General features: G+C 47.6%; 1 protein-coding gene across 1 annotated transcript in view; it reads right to left on the bottom strand.

Annotated features, from left to right (window-relative positions):
- Nucleotides 1-5944, bottom strand: part of LOC124019686 (melanocortin receptor 5-like) — a 29831-nt gene extending 23887 nt beyond the window's left edge. The window contains exon 1 of the mRNA XM_046335096.1: nt 5646-5944. The gene's annotated coding sequence lies outside the window, so the exon portion shown is untranslated. The remainder of the gene's footprint in view (nt 1-5645) is intronic.
- Between the last annotated feature and the right edge of the window lie 14954 nt (nt 5945-20898).

The following is a 20898-nucleotide window of genomic DNA, read 5'->3' as shown; positions in this document are numbered from 1 at the left end:
TGTACAGATGAACGTGGTACCTTCAGGCATTCTGAAATTGCTCCCAATGATGAACCAGACTTGTGGAAGTCTACAAATCTATTTCTGATGTCTTGGCTGATTTCTTTTCATTTCCCCATGATGTCAAGCAAATAGGCACTGCGTTTGAAGGTAGGCCTTGAAATACATACACAGGTACACCTCCAATTGACTCAAATTATGTCAATTAGCCTATCAGAAGCTTCTCAAGCCATGACATAATTTTCTGGAATTTTAAACAAGCTGTTTAAAGGCACAGTCAACAGTGAATTTTAAGTGAAATAATCTGTCTGTAAACAATTGTTGGAAAAATGACTTGTGTCATGCACAAAATAGATGTGCTAACCGACTTCCAAAAACTATAGTTTGTTTAACAAGAAATTTGTGGAGTGGTTGAAAAAAGAGTTTTAATGACTCCAACCTAAGTGTATGTAAAATCGTAAAATGTATGAGAACTTCCGACTTCAACTGTAGGTCAGGTTTGGTTTCTTGACAAAGAGTAGTTACACCGCTGACATCGCCTAAACAGAAGGCAATGATAAGCTATTGTTTTTTTTTCGTCTATCAGCGGTTACCGCTGATCTGAGTGAATCCTGGCCTTAATAAGTCCTCTGTTAGTGATGGTTGTACAGTTATTATTGCATAGCAGAGATAATAGCATGTTAGGAAATGACTATGTTCATGACTGATCATTGTTCCATTTGATATTTGAGTCATTTAACAGACTCTCTTATTTGTGCATTAATATTCAGAACGCAAGTGAACAGCAACATATCACAATCATGGAAAGTACATTTTCACTCAACAAAGTCTTTATCAGTCAGTGCTTGTAGGAAGAGAGAAATACCCTTCTTTACTCTGTGGTAGTTATTTAAGATACATTTCAAAGAGGTAGAGTTTCAGACATTTTCAGAAGATTGGCAGACAAGAACTCCGCTATTCTTTAGACTTTATTGGGAAGCTTGTTACACCATTGGGGTGCCAGGACAAAGAAGAGCTTGGACTGGGTTGAGCGGGAGGTGCCCTTCCGTAGGGTTGGGAGGGCCAAGAGACCATAGGTGTCAGGATAGATTACTTGGGTTAGGGTGTTGTACCAGGGTCCTGAAGACTGGAAGCTAATGGAGTGTGCAGAGGAGCGGTGTGAGACGGGAGAACTTTGGAAGGTTGAACACAAGGCAGGCTTCTGAGGTTTGGATAAGTTGCAGAGGTTTGATGGAACAAACAGGGAGACCAGCCAACAGAGAGCTGCAGTAGTCTAGAAGGTAGAGGACAAGAGGGGAGCCCAGCCAACAGAGAGCTGCAGTAGTCTAGAAGGTAGAGGACAAGAGGGGAGCCCAGCCAACAGAGAGTTGCAGTAGTCTAGAAGGTAGAGGACAAGAGGGAGCCCAGCCAACAGAGAGTTGCAGTAGTCTAGAAGGTAGAGGACAAGAGGGAGCCCAGCCAACAGAGAGCTGCAGTAGTCTAGAAGGTAGAGGACAAGAGGGAGCCCAGCCAACAGAGAGCTGCAGTAGTCTAGAAGGTAGAGGACAAGAGGGAGCCCAGCCAACAGAGAGTTGCAGTAGTCTAGAAGGTAGAGGACAAGAGGGAGCCCAGCCAACAGAGAGTTGCAGTAGTCTAGAAGGTAGAGGACAAGAGGGAGCCCAGCCAACAGAGAGTTGCAGTAGTCTAGAAGGTAGAGGACAAGAGGGAGCCCAGCCAACAGAGAGTTGCAGTAGTCTAGAAGGTAGAGGACAAGAGGGGAGCCCAGCCAACAGAGAGTTGCAGTAGTCTAGAAGGTAGAGGACAAGAGGGAGCCCAGCCAACAGAGAGCTGCAGTAGTCTAGAAGGTAGAGGACAAGAGGGAGCCCAGCCAACAGAGAGCTGCAGTAGTCTAGAAGGTAGAGGACAAGAGGGAGCCCAGCCAACAGAGAGTTGCAGTAGTCTAGAAGGTAGAGGACAAGAGGGAGCCCAGCCAACAGAGAGTTGCAGTAGTCTAGAAGGTAGAGGACAAGAGGGAGCCCAGCCAACAGAGAGTTGCAGTAGTCAAGAAGGTAGAGGACAAGAGGGAGCCCAGCCAACAGAGAGTTGCAGTAGTCTAGAAGGTAGAGGACAAGAGGGGAGCCCAGCCAACAGAGAGTTGCAGTAGTCTAGAAGGTAGAGGACAAGAGGGAGCCCAGCCAACAGAGAGTTGCAGTAGTCTAGAAGGTAGAGGACAAGAGGGGAGCCCAGCCAACAGATAGTTGCAGTAGTCTAGAAGGTAGAGGACAAGAGGGTGCCCAGCCAACAGAGAGTTGCAGTAGTCTAGAAGGTAGAGGACAAGAGGGGAGCCCAGCCAACAGAGAGTTGCAGTAGTCTAGAAGGTAGAGGACAAGAGGGAGCCCAGCCAACAGAGAGTTGCAGTAGTCTAGAAGGTAGAGGACAAGAGGGGAGGCCAGCCAACAGAGAGTTGCAGTAGTCTAGAAGGTAGAGGACAAGAGGGGAGCCCAGCCAACAGATAGTTGCAGTAGTCTAGAAGGTAGAGGACAAGAGGGGAGCCCAGCCAACAGAGAGTTGCAGTAGTCTAGAAGGTAGAGGACAAGAGGGGAGCCCAGCCAACAGAGAGTTGCAGTAGTCTAGAAGGTAGAGGACAAGAGGGGAGCCCAGCCAACAGAGAGTTGCAGTAGTCTAGAAGGTAGAGGACAAGAGGGAGCCCAGCCAACAGAGAGTTGCAGTAGTCTAGAAGGTAGAGGACAAGAGGGGAGCCCAGCCAACAGAGAGTTGCAGTAGTCTAGAAGGTAGAGGACAAGAGGGGAGCCCAGCCAACAGAGAGTTGCAGTAGTCTAGAAGGTAGAGGACAAGAGGGGAGCCCAGCCAACAGAGAGTTGCAGTAGTCTAGAAGGTAGAGGACAAGAGGGGAGCCCAGCCAACAGAGAGCTGCAGTAGTCTAGAAGGTAGACGACCTGCAACGCTTACTGTGAGGAAAGGTTGTGCTCTACGAATGTTGTAGAGAATGAACCTGCAGGAGCGAGTCACTGCTTTGATGTTTGCAGAGAACGACAAGTTGTTGTCCAGGGTCATGATTCTTTGCAATCTGAGAGGAGGATACTGTGGAGTTGTTAATCATTAAGGAGAGGTATTAGAGTGAGCAGGCCTTCCCTGGGAGGAAGAACAGCTCCATTTTGTAGAGGTTGAGCTTGAGGGAAACATCCAAGTTGCGTCACCACATGACCAAAGGTATGTGGACATCTACTCTTGAACATCTCATTCCAAAATCATGAGCATTAATATGGAGTTGGTCCCCCCTTTGCTGCTACATCCTCCACTCTTTCTAACCTTTATTTAACTAGGCAAGCCAATTTAGAGCAAATACTTATTTTTAATGATGGCCTAGGAACAGTGGGTTAACCGCCTTGTTCAGGGGCAGAACAACAGATTTTTACCTTGGCAGCTCAGGGATTTGAACTTGCAACCTTTCGGTTACTAGTCCAACACTCTAACCACTAGGCTACCTGCCACCCCCATGCTGTCTTCTGGGAAGGCTTTTCCAATAAATGTTGGGGACTTGCTTTCATTCAGCGACAAGAGCATTAGTGAGGTCAGGCACCGATGTTGGGCGATTAGGCCTGGCTCGCAGTCGGCGTTCCAATTCATCCCAAAGGTGTTTGATGGGGTTGAGGTCAGGTCTCAGTGCAGGCCAGTCAAGTTCTTCCACACCAATCTCGACAAACCATTTCTGGATAGACCCTGTTTTGTGAGCAGGGGCATTGTCATGCTGAAACTCTTAGGGAAAGGGCCTTCCCTAAATTTGGAAGCACAGAATCGTCTAGAATGTAAGTGTATGCTGTAGCATTAAGATTTCCCTTCAATGGAACTAAGGGGCTGAGCCTGAACCATGAAAAACAGCCCCAGAACAGCGTGATTCATCCCTCCAGGGAACACGTTTCCACTGCTCCATTGTCCAATGGTGGCGAGCTTTACACCACTCCAGCAGACGCTTGGCATTGCGCCTGGTGATATTAGGTTTGTGTGCGGCTGCATTTCATGAAGCTCTCACTGAACAGTTCTTGTCCTGATGTTGCTTTCAGAGGCAGTTTGGTATTCAGTAGTGAGTGTTGCAACTGAGGACAGACGACTTTTACGCTCTACACGCTTCAGCACTCGGTGATCATGTTCTGTAAGCTTGTGTGGCCTACCACTTCGCGGCTGAGTGGTGGTTGCTCCTAGACTTTTGCACTTCACAATCATAGTACTTCCAGTTGACCAGGTCAGCTCTCGCAGGACAGAAATTGGAAACATCCCATGACAGTGCCACATTGAAAGACACTGAGCTCTCCAGTAAGGCCATTCATTCTACTGCCAATGTTTTGTATTTGTATTTATTATGGATCCCCATTAGTTTCCTGCCAAAGCAGAAGCTACTCTTCCTGGGGTCCAGCAAAATTAAGGCAGTTTATACCATTTGAAAAACATTACAATACATTCACAGATTTCCCAACACACTGTGTGCCCTCAGGCCCCTACTCCACCACTACCACATATCTACAGTACTAAATTTATGTGAATGTATAGTGTGTGTGTGTGTGTGTGTGTGTGTGTGTGTGTGTGTGTGTGTGTGTGTGTGTGTGTGTGTGTGTGTGTGTGTGTGTGTGTGTGTGTGTGTGTGTGTGTGTGTGTGTGTGTGTGTGTGTGTGTGTGTGTGTGTGTGTGTGTGTGTGTGTGCGTGCATGTGTCTGTGCCAATGTTTGTGTTGCTTCAGTCCCCAGTGTTCCATAAGGTGTTTTTTAAAATCTAATTTTACTGCTGCATCAGTTACTTGATGTGGAATAGAGTTCCATATACTCATGGCTCTATGTACTACTGTGTGCCTCCCATAGTCTGTTCTGGACTTGGGGACTGTGAAGAGACCTCTTGTGGCATGTCTTGTCGGGTACGCATGGGTGACAGAGCTATGTACCAATAGTTTAAAAAGACAGCTCGGTGCATTCAACATGTCAATACCTCTCATAAATATAAGTAGTGATGAAGTCAATCCCTCCACTACTGAAATAGCTTACTGAAAAAGCCGAATCCACTAATTTGAAGGGGTGTTGACATACTTTTGTGTCTATGGTATAGTCATAATAATGATACTATTAAAACAATGTCATATTTTGTATTATCAGCAAACGAATCTATGATATTGATGACCATGTTCTGAGACGTGTGACAGAGCAAACATTACAAACAGTACATTATTCTCTATAGATCTCTCTATAATAGATCAACTCTCCAGTACGTTATTCTCTATAGATCTCTCTATAATAGATCAACTCTCCAGTACGCTATTCTCTATAGATCTCTCTATAATAGATCAATTATCCCGTAAGAGTTGCTGCCTAGCCTATAGTTGGTGTATTTTTATAGTGGATATAACATTGAAGATCTGACATTGTTTCAAAGGTACAAATGTAACTTATTTTAAGGTTTGTCCATATTATATTATTTATCATATTTGTTACAATGATGACATTATCCTGCTGTTGAAATTTCACCATTTAAATCTTTTTTCCAAATCAATTGATTTTCCATGAAGATTCCAAGTCACAATATATTGACTAAATCTTTGAAACTACATTGCTTCAACCAGTTTGTGCCCAGTATCCATAAAACGTAATTTGTGGAGCGCTCACCTTGGGGCTGCATGATGCTTGCTGAAGCTGGATTGAATTCGTTATAGCCAGTAGCCAGTATAGCAGCTTGCCAGTGCTTGATTTAGCAATGATTCTAGCGCGAGGAGAGACTGCCAGCAGGTCCGGTGGATGGAACAGGGAATGACAGCATTCCTGGATGTATCAATAGATGACGAGGGATCCTCCTCTCTCTCTGCATTGCTCTGTTTCAACGATATGATACTACATGCTCCTCCGGCTCATCGACCCTCTTCTATATTGCTCTGTTTCAACAATATGATACGTTCTCCTCCAGCTCATCGACGTAGCTCAACACGTAGACTAACTTCCTGTAGGGAGCAGAGAGATCCTGGTTTGGTAGCTCAACACATAGACTAACTTCCTGTAGGGAGCAGAGAGATCCTGGTTTGTTTATGTTCTACACAGACAAGACACCTCATGAAGCAATTCATTCAAGTCATGGAATTATTTTAGTATTATTTGGTACTTTGGTGTACAAAGGAATAATTATTATTATTTCAGAACAATCCAAATGCAGCATCATGTTTTAGGATGAGGAAGATTGGGGTTTGCAAAATTATGTCTCAAATGTATTTACCATAAAGTCAATCTAGTCAGTGACTATCATATATATTCACTCCCCTTGGATTATTTCAAATGTTTAAATAGCCCTGCTTTTTGTTTTTATTTTTAAACAGCCCTGCTTTTTGTTTTTATTTTTAAACAGCCCTGCTGTGAAGTAGATACTAGCATCAGAGGCCCAACTTGAGAAAATTAGACATTATTTTCTGTAAGGTCCTTCAGTCGAGCAGTGAATTCATAGTCATTTAGACAGGTTACCTTGGCGTTCTTGGACACAAGTGAGATTTCTTATAAGCGATTAGAGTCTCGCACCAAGAAGACAGTGAATGTTCGAGTAGTCTATTTACAGTGTGGATTTGAATCTGATTGAAAATCTATAGCAAGACTTGGAAATTACTGTCGCGCAATGATCAAAAACAAATTTGACAGAGCTTGAAGTATTTAGAAAATAATACACGTCACCGCCAGAGCCGCCAGTCAGCCAGGATCCGCCAGTCGGCCAGGATCCGCCAGTCAGCCAGGATCCGCCAGTCAGCCAGGATCCGCCAGTCAGCTAGGATCCGCCAGTCAGCCAGGATCCGCCAGTTGGCCAGGATCCGCCAGTCGGCCAGGATCCGCCAGTCGGCCAGGATCCGCCAGTCGGCCAGGATCCGCCAGTCAGCCAGGATCCGCCAGTCAGCCAGGATCTGCCAGAATCACCAGTCAGCCAGGATCTGCCAGAGCCGCCAGTCAGCCAGGATCCGCCCAGAGCCGCCAGTCAGCCAGGATCCGCCAGTCGGCCAGGATCCGCCAGTCGGCCAGGATCTGCCAGTCAGCCAGGATCCGCCAGTCAGCCAGGATCTGCCAGAATCACCAGTCAGCCAGGATCTGCCAGAGCCGCCAGTCAGCCAGGATCCGCCCAGAGCCGCCAGTCAGCCAGGATCCGCCAGTCGGCCAGGATCTGCCAGTCAGCCAGGATCCGCCAGTCAGCCAGGATCCGCCAGTCAGCCATGATCCGCCAGTCGGCCAGGATCCGCCAGTCGGCCAGGATCCGCCAGTCAGCCAGGATCCGCCAGTCAGCCAGGATCCGCCATCACCAGTCAGCCAGGATCCCAGAATCACATTCAGCCAGGATCTGCCAGAGCCGCCAGTCAGCCAGGATCTGCCCAGAGCCGCCAGTCAGCCAGGATCTGCCAGAACCACCAGTCAGCCAGCATCTGCCAGAGCCAGAGTTTTGAACATTTGAACATCTTGGCCATGTTCTGTTATAATCTCCACCCGGCACAGCCAGAAGAGGACTGGCCACCCCACATATGCTCTCTCTAATTCTCTCTTTCTTTCTCTCGGAGCAGGACCTGAACCCTAGGACCATGCCCCAGGACTACCTGACATGATGACTCCTTGCTGTCCCCAGTCCACCTGGCCGTGCTGCTGCTCCAGTTTCAACTGTTCTGCCTCATCTCTCCCAAGTGGTCATTCTCTCTTTCTCCCCTTTCCCATCTGTCTATCGCCTCCTTTGAATTCCATGCTGTCACAGTTACCAGCCCTTTCAAGCTTAACATCCTTATCATTTATCGCCCTCCAGGTTCCCTCGGAGAGTTCATCAATGAGCTTGATGCCTTGATAAGCTCCTTTCCTGAGGACGGCTCACCTCTCACAGTTCTGGACGACTTTAACCTCCCCACGTCTACCTTTGACTCATTCCTCTCTGCCTCCTTCTTTCCACTCCTCTCCTCTTTTGACCTCACCCTCTCACCTTCCCCCCCTACTCACAAGGCAGGCAATACGCTCGACCTCATCTTTACTAGATGCTGTTCTCCCACTAACCTCATTGCAACTCCCCTCCAAGTCTCCGACCACTACCTTGTATCGTTTTCCCTCTCGCTCTCATCCAACACCTCCCACACTGCCCCTACTCGGATGGTATCGCGCCGTCCCAACCTTCGCTCTCTCTCCCCCGCTACTCTCTCCTCTTCCATCCTATCATCTCTTCCCTCCGCTCAAACCTTCTCCAACCTATCTCCTGATTCTGCCTCCTCGACCCTCCTCTCCACCCTCTCTGCATCCTTTGACTCTCTATGTCCCCTATCCTCCAGGCCGGCTCGGTCCTCCCCTCCCACTCCGTGGCTCGATGACTCATTGCGAGCTCACAGAACAGGGCTCCGGGCAGCCGAGCGGAAATGGAGGAAAACTCGCCTCCCTGCGGACCTGGCATCCTTTCACTCCCTCCTCTCTACATTTTCCTCCTCTGTCTCTGCTGCTAAAGCCACTTTCTACCACGCTAAATTCCAAGCATCTGCCTCTAACCCTAGGAAGCTCTTTGCCACCTTCTCCTCCCTCCTGAATCCTCCTCCCCCTCCCCCCCCTCCTCCCTCTCTGCAGACGACTTCGTCAACCATTTTGAAAAGAAGGTCGACGACATCCGATCCTCGTTTGCTAAGTCAAACGACACCGCTGGTTCTGCTCACACTGCCCTACCCTGTGCTCTGACCTCTTTCTCCCCTCTCTCTCCAGATGAAATCTCGCGTCTTGTGACGGCCGGCCGCCCAACAACCTGCCCGCTTGACCCTATCCCCTCCCCTCTTCTCCAGACCATTTCCGGAGACCTTCTCCCTTACCTCACCTCGCTCATCAACTCATCCCTGACCGCTGGCTACGTCCCTTCCGTCTTCAAGAGAGCGAGAGTTGCACCCCTTCTGAAATAACCTACACTCGATCCCTCCGATGTCAACAATTACAGAGCAGTATCCCTTCTTTCTTTTCTCTCCAAAACTCTTGAACGTGCCGTCCTTGGCCAGCTCTCCCGCTATCTCTCTCTGAATGACCTTCTTGATCCAAATCAGTCAGGTTTCAAGACTAGTCATTCAACTGAGACTGCTCTCCTCTGTATCACGGAGGCGCTCCGCACTGCTAAAGCTAACTCTCTCTCCTCTGCTCTCATCCTTCTAGATCTATCGGCTGCCTTCGATACTGTGAACCATCAGATCCTCCTCTCCACCCTCTCCGAGTTGGGCATCTCCGGCGCGGCCCACGCTTGGATTGCGTCCTACCTGACAGGTCGCTCCTACCAGGTGGCGTGGCGCGAATCTGTCTCCTCACCACGTGCTCTCACCACTGGTGTCCCCCAGGGCTCTGTTCTAGGCCCTCTCCTATTCTCGCTATACACCAAGTCACTTGGCTCTGTCATAACCTCACATGGTCTCTCCTATCATTGCTATGCAGACGACACACAACTAATCTTCTCCTTTCCCCCTTCTGATGACCAGGTGGCGAATCGCATCTCTGCATGTCTGGCAGACATTTCAGTGTGGATGACGGATCACCACCTCAAGCTGAACCTCGGCAAGACGGAGCTGCTCTTCCTCCCGGGGAAGGACTGCCCGTTCCATGATCTCGCCATCACGGTTGACAACTCCATTGTGTCCTCCTCCCAGAGCGCTAAGAACCTTGGTGTGATCCTGGACAACACCCTGTCGTTCTCAACCAACATCAAGGCGGTGGCCCGTTCCTGTAGGTTCATGCTCTACAACATCCGCAGAGTACGACCCTGCCTCACACAGGAAGCGGCGCAGGTCCTAATCCAGGCACTTGTCATCTCCCGTCTGGATTACTGCAACTCGCTGTTGGCTGGGCTCCCTGCCTGTGCCATTAAACCCCTTCAACTCATCCAGAACGCCGCAGCCCGTCTGGTGTTCAAACTTCCCAAGTTCTCTCACGTCACCCCGCTCCTCCGTTCTCTCCACTGGCTTCCAGTTGAAGCTCGCATCCGCTACAAGACCATGGTGCTTGCCTACGGAGCTGTGAAGGGAACTGCACCTCAGTACCTCCAGGCTCTGATCAGGCCCTACACCCAAACAAGGGCACTGCGTTCATCCACCTCTGGCCTGCTCGCCTCCCTACCACTGAGGAAGTACAGCTCCCGCTCAGCCCAGTCAAAACTGTTCGCTGCTCTGGCCCCCCAATGGTGGAACAAACTCCCTCACGACGCCAGGACAGCGGAGTCAATCACCACCTTCTGGAGACACCTGAAACCCCACCTCTTTAAGGAATACCTAGGATAGGATAAGTATTCCCTCTCACCCCCCCTTTAAGATTTAGATGCACTATTGTAAAGTGACTGTTCCACTGGATGTCATAAGGTGAATGCACCAATTTGTAAGTCGCTCTGGATAAGAGCGTCTGCTAAATGACTTAAATGTAAATGTAAATGTAATTATTATTCGACCATGCTGGTCATTTATGAACATTTTAACATGTTGGCCATGTTCTGTTATAATCTCCACCCGGCACAGCCAGAAGAGTGGCCACCCCACATAGCCTGGTTCCTCTCTAGATTTCTTCCTAGGTTTTGGCCTTTCTAGGGAGTTTTTCCTAGCCACCGTGCTTCTACACCTGCATTGCTTGCTGTTTGGGGTTTTAGGCTGGGTTTCTGTACAGCACTTTGAGATATCAGCTGATGTACGAAGGGCTATATAAATACATTTGATTTGATTTGATCAACCTGCCTGAGCTTCCTCTCAGTCCTGAGCTACCCCTCAGTCCTGAGCTACCCCTCAGTCCCGAGCTACCCCGCAGTCCCGAGCTACCCCTCAGTCCCGAGCTATCCCTCCGTCCCGAGCTGTCCCTCAGTCCGGAGCTGCCCATCAGCCCAGTGGGGCCCTCTGTTAGGGTTCTTAGGCCAAGGTCGGTGGCGATGGTCGCCAATCTAAGGACGCTAAGGAGGTGGACAAAGACTATGATGGAGTGGGGTCCACGTCCAGCGCCAGAGCCGCCACCGTGGACAGACGCCCACCCAGACCCTCCCCTATGGGTTTAGGTGTGCGGCCGGGAGTCCGCACCTTTGGGGGGGGGTACTGTCACGCCCTGTGTTCTCTTTATTATGTTTGGTTAGGCCAGGGTGTGACATGGGTGATTATGTGTTTGTCTGGTCTAGGGGTTTTGTAGATGATGGGGTTGTGTTTAGTATAGTATTCTAGGTAAGTCTATGGTTGCCTAGAGTGGTTCTCAATCAGAGGCAGGTGTTTATCGTTGTCTCTGATTGGAAACCATATTTAGGCAGCCATATTCTTTGAGTATTTCATGGGTGATTGTTCCTATCTCTGTGTAGTTTCACCAGATAGGCTCAGTCACTTTGGTTTTTCTTTTTTCCTTGTTTTGGAAGAGAAGAGAACGATTCTCCTTGCGGAGATGGTGCAAAATCCATCAACTCGGTCGGTCCCTGTGATTGGGCTGGCCAACACGATTCGGTTTGCTTGGAAGGAAAAGGAGTTGGAGCCTTTAGGAAGGGAAACTTTTGGAAGGATAATATTGATGGGGATTCTAAAGCTGACGGTGAAGGACGTGTTTTGTTTCCAAGGCAACTCGTTGGAGGGAGCATACGATGTGGCACTATATACAGAGGAGAAACACAATGATATCCTAAGAAGGGCAAGAGCAGTGGGAGGTGAGAGGCCGATGAGCCACTATGAAATAACAAGCCTGGCGAAAAACAACTTTAGGGTTGTAACTGTCGACATTTACAACCCGTACATTAAGGACGAAGAGGTGAGGGCCTTTCTGGGGAGATACATGGATAACGTCTCCTCAGCAAGGCACCTCAAAAACTCCCTTGGGTTTTGGAATGGGAGGAGAGGCTTCCAGGCCCTCCTCAGGGAGGACCCAAAGGGACATGGTGGCTACCTCCATCCTCCAGCTATGTTCTCCCTAGGGGCTGACAGGGGACGTTGTTTTATGCACGTCAGCCCCCATTTTGCAGGTGCTGTATGGCCTATGGCCACATATTCGCCTCGTGCAGCACAAGAAAATGCAGATTTTGTGGATCTGAGGAACACGAGGCGAGGGATTGTGACAAGCCTAAGGCATGCCATGGGTGTGGCTCGTCAGCACACCTGTGGCGGGGGGTGCCCGGCTCATCAGAGGTCATATGCGTCTGCGGCTGGGGGGGGGAGCAGGAGCGGGGGATGGGGGAAGAAGAGGAGGGGAAGGAAGCACGCCTCATGACCAGAGTACAGGTCCAGAGGGGAAGGCTGCAAGGAAGGAGGAGGAGCAAGAAGCGGCGGATGGAAGAGAGAAGGAAACAGAAGGCACGGGAGTAGGAGAACCAGGAAAAGCGGCGGAAGAAGGCAACCGAGTGGAGGAGCATGAGAGAGAATAAAGCAAGGGAGGAGTGGTGGAGAAGGAGACGGTGGAAGAGCAAGTGGAGTGGGCGGAAAGTGCCCTGGTGGAAGAGATGAGGGCTATGGTGGAGGAGCTGGCAGGGGGGAGGGTGGTATCTCTCCACTGCCGCCATCACCAAAGAAGAGAATGAAGAGGAGGGTGCGATTGGCCGACAGTGAGAGGGAGGGGATGGTCAAGAGAGTGATGGGGGTGGGAGAAACCTCTGGGTTGCTGCTGGTTTCCCCAGGCCCTCAACTGCTGTTGGGTGGGGACACACCTAACAAGACTCAGGACTGGGTAGGTGGGGAGTTTTTTGTTTGGGGACGATTTTTTTTCCAAACCAGCTGCAGCACTGGGGAGGGGGAGGAGTGTGGGGGTAGACCCAGGGTGCAGGGCACCCCGGAGCCAAACACTATTCCTGCATCCTGGGTTGGTGAGATGGAGGAAGAGGGGGGGATGTCGGGTGTACGGATGGTGTTTTCACCGGTAGATATGGAGCAGGGGAGCATCGGGTGAGTCTCCTGTTTTCGTTTTTTTCTGTCTGGGTTTAGAATTTGAGTGTATTACATGTTTTTATTGTATTCTTTCATGGGGTCTAATTTTACTTTTGTTAGTTTAAATGTAAGGGGTTTAAGAGATTTTGTTAAGAGGAGGGTGGTTTTTAGTTATTTGGAGGGTGTGGGGTTTGATTTTTTTTACAGGAGGTTCACCAGAGGGATGGAGGGGATGTTAGTAGGTTTAAGAGGGAGTGGGAGAAGGGGGAGTCGTTTTGGGGTATTGGGGGGGTGCACTCATCGGGGGTAGGGATTTTGTGTGGGCACAGGGAGGTAAAAGTGGAGGATTCTTTTGTGGTAATGCAGGGGAGGGTTATAGGGGTGGATGTCACGATAAGGGATTGTAAATTTAGATTAGTGGTGGTGTATGGGCCACAGGTGGTGGCAGACAGGAGGGAGATGGTGGACTGTCTGACGCCCCTGTGTGTCACAAATAGGAAATTAGTGATAGGGGGGGATTTTAATACAGATTTAGGAAGAGGGGGGGATAGCAGTGCAGGCGCTATTACTGGGCTAATGGCTTGCCATGGTCTGGTTGATGGTGGTCTGCACACTACTCCGAAAATGGCCGGTCCTACATGGCGCAACTCCAGGGGGGGTTGAGCGGAGGCTCGACTATATTTTTGTACCCAGGTCTTTGGGTAAGTTGTCTGGGAGGCTGTTGCCTGTTTTCTTTTCGGATCATGACAGGGTGTTCCTGCAGGTGGGGTCGCCAGTCTGCCTATTTGGTAGGGGGTACTGGAAGTTAGATCGGGATGTGCTGGAGGAGCAGGCTTTTGTTGACGGGTTTTATGGTTTATTTTGGAGGCTTGAAGGTCTCCGGTCCATGTGCGAGGGGGTGTTAGAGTGGTGGGAATTAGTTAAGGTGAGGATTAGGGCTTTTATAATAGGGTATTGCAAGAGGAAAAAAAGGGAGGAGAGGAGGGAGGTGGATCGTATCCAAAAGTTAATTGAACTCGAGTACGAGGCAGGCAACCTCGGCGGGTCTTTTGACTGGGAGAGATCCGCAACCCTAAAGGCGTAGCTCAGGGAGTTGCAGGAGCGGAAGGCTCGAGCTTTCCTGGAGCGTGCGCATAGTGGCTTTCTAGAACACAATGAGACTTGTTCTGCTATGTTCTTTAGGTCTGTTAGGGCCAGACAGAGTAGGAAGGTGGTAATGCATGGCGTTAGGGAAGAAAATGGTAGTATAGTTAGAGAACCAGAGGATATGGTCAGGGTGACAACTGATCATTTCCAAGGTTTATTTAAAGAAAGGGAAATAGATGTAGAGCAGGGAAATTTGTTTTTAGAACACTTGTCCAGGCGGTTGCCGGAGGACATTAGAGAAGTGATGGGATGGGAAAAGGGAAGGTGCCTGGGATGGATGGGCTGCCAGCTGAGTTTTATCTCAAGTTTTGGGGTATACTTGGACCAGTGGTCCTCGAAGTCTTGAAGGCCATCCTTGAGACGGGGGTCCCGGGGGGATCAATGGCTGTTGGTGTGCTGTCACTTTTATATAAGAAGGGGGAAGTAACAGACCGTGGCAACTGGCGGCCGTTGACCATGCTGTGTGTAGATTACAAGGTACTTGTAAAGGTTTTAGCAGACCGGTTGCGCACAGCCCTTCCCTACGTCGTCCATGAGGATCAGACGTGCGGGGTAGAGGGCCGCTCTATTAGATGGAACCTACAGTTAATCAGGGACTCCATCGCTTGGGTTGAAGATAGAGGACTGCCTTTAATGGTAGCAGCGCTAGATCAGGCGAAAGCCTTTGATCGCGTGAATAGATCCTTTTTATTCAGAGTGTTAGGTCGATTAGGATTTGGGGTTGAAGTTCATAGGATGGATTCGTACATTATATGTCAGAGCGGGGTGCCGAGTTAGTGTAAATAGTCACTTGGGTGACGTTTTTGACCTCTCGTCTGGGGTCAGGCAGGGGTGCCCACTCTCGGCTCTCCTCTTCGTTCTGTACATGGAGCCTCTGGGGGCTGCCATTAGGGCAGACACAGGGGTGGAAGGCTTGTTGATCCCTGGAACTGGTGGGCTGCGTGTTAAGATGACGCAGTACGCCGACGACACTTCCTTGCTGCTGTGCAAGGACTCGTGCCTGACAAGGTCCCTTGCCATCTTTGGGGATTTCACCCGAGCGTCGGGAGCGGTTCTGAACCATGCAACGTCTTCCATCAAGTTTTTCTGAAGATGGCGCAGTAGAACGGATGTGCCTGGGGGGTTATCTCTCTGTGAGGGGGCCCTGAGGATTCTCGGGGTCCATTTTGAGACGTCCGGCTCAGCGACGCTAAACTGGAACATGCGTATCGCAGTGGTACAGAGGAAGCTAGCAATGTGGAAGGCTAGGTATTTGTCTTTTATGGGCAAAGTCCTAGTTCTAAAGGTGGATGTGTTGCCGTCTCTTTTGTATTTGGCATACATCTACCCATTGCCGGCTTGTCTGAGGAGGCCTCTAGTGAAGCTTGTGTTTCAGTTCATGTGGAGTGGCAGGTGCGAGTGAGTCGCCAGGGCACGCATGCTCTGTCCCATCAGGGAGGGAGGTAGGGGGGTACCACATTTCCCCCTCAAGCTGGACACAATTTTTGTTTCTTTCTTGTTAACGGAGCTTGCTCATCCAGTGATACACCCGTCCGGTTACCTCCTGTGGGTGTTCTTCTCGTATCAGGCGAGAAGCGTAATGGTGTGGTCTAACACGGGTCCTCGGGCGGAACAGCTGCCATGGCACTTTGGTCATGCGGCCAAGTGGCTGCGTGCGCACCCTGAGGTTGAAGTTGCCCGAGTTGATTTAGATCACAGGCATCTGAACGAGGAGGTCAGAAAGGCAGGGAGTCCGGTGCCTGTAGTGGGCATCTCGGAAGTGGTCTGGGAGGGAGTGCAGGCGCGGGGTCTGGACAACAGGCTCAAGGACTTGAATTGGTTGAGCCTTCATAAGTGTTTGCCGGTACTTTCCATCATGTACCAGTATAGTTTGGTGTATTCCCCCACCTCTCCAAGATCCTCTTGTGGCAGGGAGGAGACTGTGCACCATGTCTTTTGGGACTGTGCCTTTGCCGGAGTAGTATGGGCTAGGGCACGGGTGTTGTTAGGTTTGGTAAGGGGGGATTTTGTATTGACGTGGGCCAGGTTAGAGAGAGGTGTAGGGAGAGCGAGAGGGACGGATAGGGACAGGTTTCTGCTCTGGCTTCTCATGAGTCTCTTTAAACGGGGGCTGTGGGAAGCCAGGCAGAACATGGTGAAGACAGGGAGAGATTGGGGGGTGGAAGGGATAGTGAGGAGGGTGGAAGGAGATTTGAGGGGGAGGATGAAGAGGGAGGAGAGGAAGTGGGGGCAGCATGCTGCTCGGGAGAGGTGGAAGGGGAGTTTAGGGCTGGGTGTCATTTAGAGTTGTAAGGGGATAGATTAGGGATGGGGAGATAGGGAAAGGTAGCTTGTAGGGTGACGGGGAGGGAAGATGCTCCCCTGAGGTTTTGTTTGGGGTTTTTGTTTAGTTAAATGAGTTCAATTAAAATACCATTATTTGAGTATGTATCAGAATTATGAGTTGTAAAGAATGAATGGTATTGAAGATAATAAATTATTTTTTATAAAAAAAATAGGGCTGTTTCGGTTTTTCACGTTTCTTTTTTTGTATATTGTTTGTATTTTTCATCCTTTATTAAAGATGTATAAAGATAACCACGCTGCATATTGGTCCTCGTCTCTTTCACCAGAAGAAAACCGTAACAGCACAGCTGTAATCGCTTCCAAATGTGTTTCTAACATACAGTATATATTTTATTTTTCATTCATTAAAAATGTCAAATTTTCTTCCACTTTGGAATTACATAGTACTTTGTGTAGACTGTTGACAAAAACATTACAAATGAACCTATTTTAATCCCACTTTGCAACAAGAAATCCAATAGGGATGGCGATTTATGATAGGCAGAGTAAACAAATTAGCTACACAAGACTGCTCAACAGTATTTCCTTAATGATAGCTTGAATGGAGCCTGCAGGACTTCAAGTTAGTTACTTGAATAAAACTACATATATAGTCCTGTGTTGCTCACTTGGAAGAGCATGGCAGTTGTAATGTCAGGGTTGTGGGTACAATTCCCACGGGGGGACCAGTACGGAAATCTATGCACTCAGTACTGTAAGTCGCTCTGAATAAGAGTGTCTGGTAAATGTAAACTCTATCATATACGTAAATCAAAGCACCGAATACAACAGGTATTGATGCTATATACAGTAGAGAGGCTATATACAGTAGAGAGGTTATATACAGTAGAGAGGTTAACAGTATTGATGCTATATACAGTAGAGAGGCTACATGCAGTAGACAGGCTATATACAGTAGAGAGATTATACAGTAGCGAGGCTACATACAGTAGAGAGGCTATTCACAGTAAAGAGGTTAAATACAGTAGAGAGGCTATATACAGTAGAGAGGCTACATACAGTATCTAGGCATTAACAGTATTGATGCTATATACAGTAGAGAGGAGTTTTTCCTAGCCACCGTGCTTTTACACCTGCATTGTTTGCTGTTTGGGGTTTTAGGCTGGGTTTCTGTACAGCACTTTGAGATATCAGCTGATGTACGAAGGGCTATATAAATAAATTTGATTTGATTTGATTTGATTTAGAGAGGCTATATACAGTAGAGAGATTATATACAGTAGAGAGGCTATATACAGTAGAGAGGCTATATACAGTAGAGGGGCTATATACAGTAAAGAGGTTATATACAGTAGAGAGGCTATATACAGTAAAGAGGTTAAATACAGTAGAGAGGCTATATACAGTAGAGAGGCTACATACAGTAGAGAGGCATTAACAGTATTGATGCTATATACAGTAGAGAGGCTATATACAGTAGAGAGGTTATATACAATATTGATGCTATATACAGTAGAGGCTATATACAGTAGAGAGACTATATACAGTAGAGAGGCTATGTACAGTAGAGAGATAATATACATTAGAGAGGCTATATACAGTAGAGAGGCTATATACAGTAGAGAGGCTATGTACAGTAGAGAGGCTATATAGAGTAGAGAGGCTATATACAGTAGAGAGGATATAACAGTATTGATGCTATATACAGTAGAGGCTATATACAGTAGAGAGGTTATATACAGTAGCAAGGCATTACCAGTATTGATGCTATATACAGTAGAGAGGCTATATACAGTAGAGAGGTTATATACAATATTGATGCTATATACAGTAGAGGCTATATACAGTAGAGAGACTATATACAGTAGAGAGGCTATGTACAGTAGAGAGATAATATACATTAGAGAGGCTATATACAGTAGAGAGGCTATATACAGTAGAGAGGCTATGTACAGTAGAGAGGCTATATAGAGTAGAGAGGCTATATACAGTAGAGAGGATATAACAGTATTGATGCTATATACAGTAGAGGCTATATACAGTAGAGAGGTTATATACAGTAGCAAGGCATTACCAGTATTGATGCTATATACAGTAGAGGCTACATACAGTAGAGAGACTATATACAGTAGAGAGGCTATGTACAGTAGAGAGATAATATACATTAGAGAGGCTATATACAGTAGAGAGGCTATATACAGTAGAGAGGCTATGTACAGTAGAGAGGCTATATAGAGTAGAGAGGCTATATACAGTAGAGAGGATATAACAGTATTGATGCTATATACAGGAGAGGCTATATACAGTAGAGAGGTTATATACAGTAGCAAGGCATTACCAGTATTGATGCTATATACAGTAGAGGCTACATACAGTAGAGAGGCTATATATAGTAGAGAGGTTATATACAGTAGCAAGGCATTAACAGTATTGATGCTATATACAGTAGAGAGGCTATATACAGTAGAGAGGTTATATACAGTAGAGAGGTTATACAGTAGCGGGCCGACTCTTTTCTCTGTATATATCAATGATGTTGCTCTTGCTGCGGGTGATTCCCTGATCCACCTCTACGCAGACGACACCATTGTATACACTTTCGGCCCGTCATTGGACACTGTGCTATCTAACCTCCAATCGAGCTTCAATGCCATACAACACTCCTTCCGTGGCCTCCAACTGCTCTTAACCGCGATCGCTTTTCAACCGATCGCTGCCTGCACCCGCATGCCCGACTAGCATCACCACACTGGATGGCTCCAACCTTGAATATGTGGACACCTATAAGTACCTAGGTGTCTGGCTAGACTGCAAACTCTCCTTCCAGACCCATACCAATTTGTAAGTCGCTCTGGATAAGAGCGTCTGCTAAATGACTTAAATGTAATGTAAATGTAATATCAAACATCTCCAATCGAAAATCAAATCAAGAATCGGCTTTCTATTCCGCAACAAAGCCTCCTTCACTCACGCTGCCAAGCTTACCCTAGTAAAACTGACTATCCTACCGATCCTCGACTTCGGCGACTTCATCTACAAAATTGCTTCCAACACTCTACTCATCAAACTGGATGCAGTTTATCACAGTGCCATCCGTTTTGTCACTAAAGCACCTTATATTACCCACCACTGCGACTTGTATGCTCTAGTCGGCTGGCCCTCGCTACATATTCGTCGCCAGACCCACTGGCTTCAGGTCATCTACAAGGCCATGCTAGGCAAAGCTCCGCCTTATCTCAGCTCACTGGTCACGATGGCAACACCCATCCGTAGCACGCTCTCCAGCAGGTGTATCTCATTGATCATCCCTAAAGCCAACACCTCATTCGGCCGCCTTTCGTTCCAGTACTCTGCTGCCTGTGACTGGAACGAATTGCAAAAATCGCTGAAGTTGGAGACTTTTATCTCCCTCACCAACTTCAAACATCAGCTAGCTGAGCAGCTAACCGATCACTGCAGCTGTACATAATCTATTGGTAAATAGCACACCCATTTTCACCTACCTCATCCCCACAGTTTTTATTTATTTACTTTTCTGCTCTTTTGCACACCAATATCTCTACCTGTACATGATCATTTATCACTTCAGTGTTAATCTGCAATATTGTAATTATTCGCCTACCTCCTCATGCCTTTTGCACACATTGTATATAGACTCCCCTTTTTTTCTCTGTGTTATTGACTTGTTAATTGTTTACTCCATGTGTAACTCTGTGTTGTCTGTTCACACTGCTATGCTTTATCTTGGCCAGGTCACAGTTGCAAATGAGAACCTGTTCTCAACTAGCCTACCTGGTTAAATAAAGGTGAAAAAAAAAAAAATATATATATATATATACAGTAGAGGCTATATGTGGTAGAGAGGCTATATACAGTAGAGGGGCTATATACAGTAGAGGGGCTATATACAGTAGAGAGGCTATATACAGTAGAGAGGCTATATACAGTTGAGAGGTTATATACAGTATAGGGGCTATATACAGTAGAGAGGTCTTATACAGGAGAGGCTATATACAGTAGAGAGGCTGTATACAGTAGCAAGGCATTAACAGTATTGATGCTATATACAGTAGAGAGGCTATATACAGTAGAGAGGCTATATACAGTAGAGAAGCTATATACAGTAGAGAGGTTATATACAGTAGAGAGGTTATATACAGTAGAGAGGCTATATACAGTAGAGGCTATATACAGTAGAGAGGCTATATACAGTAGAGAGGCTATATACAGTAGAGAGGCTACGTACAGTAGAGAGGCTACGTACAGTAGAGAGGCTACGAACAGTAGAGGGTATATACAGTAGAGGCTATATACAGTAGAGAGGTTATATACAGTAGCGAGGCTTTAACAGTATTGATGCTATATACAGTAGAGAGGCTATATACAGTAGAGAGGCTATATACAGTAGAGAGGTTATATACAGTAGCGAGGCTACATACAGGCACCGGTTAGTCGGGCTGATTGAGGCATATATGATGTACGACTTCCGGCGCTGACAGAGATGGCCGCCTCGCTTCGCGTTCCTAGGAAACAATGCAGATTTTTGTTTTTTTACGTGTTATTTCTTACATTAGTACCCCAGGTCATCTTAGGTTTCATTACATACAGTC

The sequence above is a fragment of the Oncorhynchus gorbuscha genome, unplaced genomic scaffold (assembly GCF_021184085.1).
Source record: "Oncorhynchus gorbuscha isolate QuinsamMale2020 ecotype Even-year unplaced genomic scaffold, OgorEven_v1.0 Un_scaffold_648, whole genome shotgun sequence".
NCBI lineage: Eukaryota > Metazoa > Chordata > Actinopteri > Salmoniformes > Salmonidae > Oncorhynchus > Oncorhynchus gorbuscha.
The sequence above is the reverse complement of the archived record's forward strand: the minus strand, read 5'-3'. Positions and strand labels throughout refer to the sequence as shown.